This window comes from Sander vitreus, chromosome 11, assembly GCF_031162955.1.
Source record: "Sander vitreus isolate 19-12246 chromosome 11, sanVit1, whole genome shotgun sequence".
NCBI lineage: Eukaryota > Metazoa > Chordata > Actinopteri > Perciformes > Percidae > Sander > Sander vitreus.
This window is the reverse complement of record NC_135865.1, coordinates 8,900,471-8,906,887: the sequence shown is the minus strand read 5'-3', so window position 1 is coordinate 8,906,887 and position 6,417 is coordinate 8,900,471.

Below are 6,417 nucleotides of genomic sequence, written 5' to 3'. Positions count from 1 at the left end.
ACTGCTCACCTCAATGCAATCTGTCATTCAACATTTCTTTCATCGTTCCTCCTAAAGTTTTCCTGTCGTTTACTTTACATATTCTAAGAGAAATCACCATCCACTACAGCAGTTGCTATTACAAATGGAAACCTAGCAGACCAAAATGTTCCAATCAACTTTCATGAAGTAAAAAACACACAGTAAGAGGGTCACAGTTTAAGAAAAAAACATGGACAGCACCCCAAAACAAATTCATGATATAATGGGGTATAGGAATATGGATGTAGTCTTGTTATGCTTTAAAGAAGGTCTTTGACACAGAGCACAGCTATTAAATGTCAAATCTGCTGTGGAGAAAGTGTGCAGAAGCATTTATTCTTTCCACATAACAAAAATAGACCCATCATTCGAACAGTTGGCCTCCATATTGTAATTACAGATATTACAGTGATTGCTTTTGACTGCACATAGTCTGAATGTTTTGTTAGGAACCTTAAGATGTATGCAGACCAGATAAGACCACAAGTATGTGGTCAAGTGTAGACCCTCCCTTACCAGTTGCTGCTTGCATGCAGAGAGAAATCCTGTTGAGCGTCCTCAATCACTTCTACAGTATATTCTGTGTCCTGAGGGAAGTGATGATGTCACCAAGTCAAGTGTAAGAATGCAAGAGATACACTTCAGAGTAAAGAGATGTGCAGTAAAAAGGTGCTATTTCAGAGTCATGGGGTGCTATTCTTATCCAAACATGCTGCTTGCCGCTCCCGCCTCTCCATCTCGTCCCTGGTGCACCATCTGTATGTTGAGTTTAGCATGCATAGTGCATCTTTTAGTGCAGTGATTTAAGTGAACATGCTCTTCATCTCCCTCCCTGCATGTATAAATAGTTCATGTGTAGATCTGTTCTTGTCTATGGTGAAAACATCATTGCGTGCATGTTTGTTTATGCAAGAATGTGTGTTTCTTTTCACGGGCACATGCATTTAAGTGACAGCGTGTGTTTATGCATGCTCATATTATGTGTTGACAACGACCTGATGCCAAGGTTGAGAAACCTGCTGAGATCCCTGCTGGCTTTTGCCCACCAGTAGGTTTCGATGGCTGTCAAATCAAAGTTGAGCAGAGCTGATCATCTATTATAAAAAGTAATTGTGCAGATATAATTCAAAACGTTCACTTTAATTCTGCTTTAATGATTTCATCTTGCATGGAAAGAAACACATGCCAAATGATCTTATAACTATTCAGAACCTGAACAGATATTATAATCCTTAATAAATACTTGTTCAATATCAGATTACTCGAGAGCAGAGAAAAAACATTAATCTTCATGAGAATAGCTCCTACATGTGAAGAAACACCAGGCCTGGACTTGTGCGTTGAGTTTATTTGAACAGTGGCTGTTATTTTGATAGAGAGCAGGTCCCAAAGTGACTGCAGATTTGAGCTGAAACAGCATTATGCTGGTGAATGAGATTTATTATGTTATGATCCCTTGGCATGAACTAGCAGGTCTGCATCACTTGTTAGACATTCTTTAATGTTTTCAAGGACAAGGTCAGGTTGTTTTGCAATGACGCCTAAATGGACACTCACTATGCATGTAAATAACGTGTAGTGACATACGTGTCGTCACTGTGCAGAGCAAAATGGCTTGTAAAACCAATGCATTGCCTGGTAAATCAACATCTTAAGTTGGAATTCTGTTGAAAAATACACTTCTCTCAGTTGTTGACACTAACAGGTTTGGTCCTGCATACCAAACTGTCAACAGGTGTGTTCATTAATCTTAACCTTAATTGCCTAATTGATATTGTTGTTTTCTGAGATCACTGTTGAAGATTGTTTTAATAACTCAGTTATCCTTAGAGTAAACAAACTAATTAAAGGCATACATTTTGCATATTGCTACGTAACAAGACCACAGCATGCAAACTGTAATCAGTGTCTTTGTAACTGCTGGGCATTTGTGTGAAAACGATGGGTGCATGAGAGAGCAGGAGGGAGTTTGCATCTGTTTTTCTAGCATACTGTATGTTTGTGTATGAGCATTTGTGCATGCAAGTGTTTATACATCATTATATGATCATTTGTATGCATGTGTGCATTTGTTTGAGTGTATGCCTTGTGATACTCAACTAATCTTAAGGTTTAAACCTTGAGACCATAAACTGTATCACTGGTCACCTACGCCGAGGTTAAGTTGTTATTTTAACTAACCAAAAAGTAGGTGCATTACAGCATTGCTTTTACAAAGCTCGAGAAAGCAATAAGGTGCAGAGACAGAGGGCAGTGTGAAGTGTGAAGATTAAAGGAAAGACATGTAGGAAGCTGAAGATAATACATTTTCTCTTTGCCTTTTCCCTGAAGGGTGGATTGAATGAAGAAATATGAGGGACCAGTCCCTACAAGTAAACGCAGGAGAAAGAAGACTGAATACTGCATTACTGTATAACAGTTATCCACATATGCTGTGGGCACATGCCACATGTGGCAAACAGCAATGCAAAACATCAACAGCATTGGGAGCATTGATCATTTCATCAATGACATCTGTGTGTGACTGATCATCCTAAGAGTTATTGACCATTGATGTAATGTATGACATAAGTCTTTGCCTGCACTAAGGAGATGTCACATTGGTGTTTGTTAAGGCTCAGGGGATGTTCTGCGCTGGATTTGGGTTTGTAACTTTTTTTTATCCACTTTGAGCTAGAAATATTTTCCAGTGTTTGCTCCGATCCCGATTCTCCGGGAACCATCACCTTATCGTGGTGGAGAGGTTTGTGTGTCCCTATGAACCTGAGGGCTGTGTTGTCTGGAGCTTTGTGCTCCTGGTAGGGTCTCCCAAGGCAAAGTGGTCTCAGGTGAGAGGCCAGACAAAGAATGGTTCAAAAATCCTATGAAAAATCGAGGAAGGGATGAAGTGACCCTGCCCGGAGGAAGCCCGGGGCCCCCGTCTGGAGCCAGGCCCAGATGGAGGGCTCGTCAGCGAGCGTCTGGTGGCCGGGTTTGCCACGGAGCCCGGTCGGGCACAGCCCGAAAAAGCTACGTGGCGGACATCCCTCCATCCCATGGGCCCACCACCTGTGGGAGGAACCGCTGGGGTCGGGTGCGCTGCCACATGGGTGGCAGTGAAGGTCAGGGGCCTCGACGGACCAGACCCGGGCAGCAGAGGCTGGCTCTGGGGGACGTGGAATGTCACCTCTCTGTGGGGAAGGAGCCGGAACTTGTGCGGGAGGTGGAGCGCTACCGGTTAGATCTGGTGGGGCTTACCTCTACGCACAGTCTTGGTTCTGGAACCATACTCCTGGATAGGGGTTGGACTCTTTTCTTCTCCGGAGTTGCCCAGGGTGTGGCGCCGGGGCGGGTGTGGGGATACTCACAAGCCCCGGCTGAGCGCCGCTACGTTGGAGTTTAACCCGGTGGGACGAGAGGGTCGCCTCCCCTACGCCTGCGGGTTGTGGGGGAAAACTCTGACTGTTGTTTGTGCATATGCACCAAACAAGAGTTCAGAGTATTCGGCCTTCTTGGAGACCTTGAGTGGAGTCCTGCATGGGGCTCCAGTCGGGGACTCCATAGTTCTGCTGGGGGGGACTTCAACGCGCACGTGGGTAATGATGGAGATACATGGAGGGCGTGATTGGGAGGAACGGCCTCCCTGATCTAAACCAGAGTGGTTGTTTGTTGTTGGACTTCTGTGCTAGTCATGGATTGTCTATAACTTGAACACCATGTTCGAACATAGGGATGCTCATAAGTGTACTTGGTACCAGAGCACCCTAGGCCAAGGTCAATGATCGATTTTATAATCGTTTCATCTGATCTGAGGCCATATGTTTTTGGACACTCGGGTGAAGAGAGGGGCGGAGCTGTCAACCGATCACCATCTGGTGGTGAGTTGGGTCAGGGGGTGGGGGAAGACTCTGGACAGACCTGGTAAGCCCAAAGCGGGTAGTGCGGGTAAATTGGGAACGTCTGGAGGAGGCCCCTGTCCGACAGACTTTCAACTCACACCTCCGGCGGAGCTTTTCGTGCATCCCTGTGGAGGCTGGGGGCATTGAACCCGAGTGGACAATGTTCAAAGTTTCCATTGCTGAAGCTGCGGTGAGGAGCTGTGGTCTTAGGGTCTTAGGTGCCTCAAGGGGCGGTAACCCACGAACACCGTGGTGGACACCGGTGGTCAGGGAAGCCGTCCGACTGAAGAAGGAGTCTTTCCGGGATATGTTATCCCAGACGACTCCGGAGGCAGTTGCAAGGTACCGAAGGGCCCGAAGGGCTGCAGCCTCTGCCGTGAAAGAGGCAAAGCAGCGTGTGTGGGAGAAGTTCGGAGAAGACATGGAGAAGGACTTTCGGTCGGCACCAAGGTACTTCTGGAAAACCGTTCGCCACCTCAGGAGGGGGAGCGGGGGAACCATCCAAGCTGTGTACAGTAAGGATGGGGACGCTGTTGACCTCAACTGAGGAGGTAATAGAGGCGGTGGAAGGAGCACTTTGAGGAACTCCTAAATCCGACTAATACGCCCTCTATGGTAGAGGCAGAGCTGGAGGATGAGGGGGATTGGCATCAATTTCCCTGGTGGAGGTTGCTGAGGTAGTTAAACAACTCCACAGTGGCAAAGCCCCAGGAATTGATGAGATCCATCCAGAAATGCTTAAAGCTCTGGGTGTGGAGGGAGTTGTCTTGGTTGACACGCCTCTTCAACATTGCGTGGAAGTCTGGGGACGGTGCCTAAGGAGTGGCAGACCGGGGTGGTGGTTCCCCTTTTTTTAAAAAAGGGGGGACCAGAGGGTGTGTGCCAATTACAGGGGTATCACACTTCTCAGCCTCCCGGTAAAGTCTACTCCAAGGTGCTGGAAAGGAGGGTTCGGTCGATAGTCGAATCTCAGGTTGAAGAGGAACAATGTGGATTCCGTCCTGGTCGTGGAACAACGGACCAGATCTTTACTCTCGCAAGGATCCTGGAGGGAGCCTGGGAGTATGCCCAACCAGTCTACATGTGTTTTGTGGATCTGGAGAAAGGCGTATGACCGGGTGCCCCGGGAGATACTGTGGGAGGTGCTGCGGGAGTACGGGGTGAGGGGTCCCTTCTCAGGGCCATCCAATCTCTGTACGACCAAAGCGAGAGCTGTGTCCGGGTTCTCGGCAGTAAGTCAGACTCGTTTCAGGTGAGAGTTGGCCTCCGCCAGGGCTGCGCTTTGTCACCAATCCTGTTTGTAGTATTTATGGACAGGATATCGAGGCGTAGTCGGGGTGGAGAGGGGGTTGCAGTTCGGTGGGCTGGGGATCTCATCGCTGCTTTTTGCAGATGATGTGGTCCTGATGGCATCATCGGCCTGTGACCTTCAGCACTCACTGGATCGGTTCGCAGCCGAGTGTGAAGCGGCTGGGATGAGGATCAGCACCTCTAAATCGGAGGCCATGGTTCTCAGCAGGAAACCGATGGAGTGCCTTCTCCAGGTAGGGAATGAGTCCTTACCCCAAGTGAAGGAGTTCAAGTACCTTGGGGTCTTGTTCGCGAGTGAGGGGACAATGGAGCGGGAGATTGGTCGGAGAATCGGCATAGCAGGTGCGGTATTACATTCAATTTATCGCACCGTTGTGACGAAAAGAGAGCTGAGCCAGAAGGCAAAGCTCTCAATCTACCGGTCAGTTTTTGTTCCTACCCTCACCTATGGTCATGAAGGCTGGGTCATGACCGAAAGAACAAGATCCAGGGTACAAGCGGCCGAAATGGGTTTCCTCAGGAGGGTAGCTGGCGTCTCCCTTAGAGATAGGGTGAGAAGCTCAGTTATCCGTGAGGAGCTCGGAGTAGAGCCGCTGCTCCTTTGCGTCGAAAGGAGCCAGTTGAGGTGGTTCGAGCATCTGGTAAGGATGCCCCCTGGGCGCCTCCCTAGGGAGGTGTTCCAGGCACGTCCAGCTGGGAGGAGGCCTCAGGGGAGACCCAGGACTAGGTGGAGGGATTATATCTCTAATCTGGCCTGGGAACGCCTCGGGATCCCCCAGTCGGAGCTGGTTAATGTGGCCCGGGAAAGGGAAGTTTGGGGTCCCCTGCTGGAGCTGCTACCCCCGCGACCCGACCCCGGATAAGCGGATGAAGATGGATGGATGGATGGATGCTCCGATCACAAGAGCATCATGCAAATGGGTCCATGATTTGGTTGTCTCTAGGTTCTATAATTTGTCCTTAAAGTTGTCAGTTTGTGAATCGCCAAATTATGAGAAGACTAGTCATACTGAGCTGCCCAGTGCACTATCCGGTTATAAGGGGACTAGTAGCAAATTAATATTAGCAAGGGCTTGTTCTGTTGCATGGCATACCCTTAATAGACTGCACATGACCTGTCAGTCCAAATCCAGTAAAGACTGCTTAAAATGCATGTTACACTAAGATTTGGAAGGACTGCAATCCGTGACTGTCATTTTAGATATAC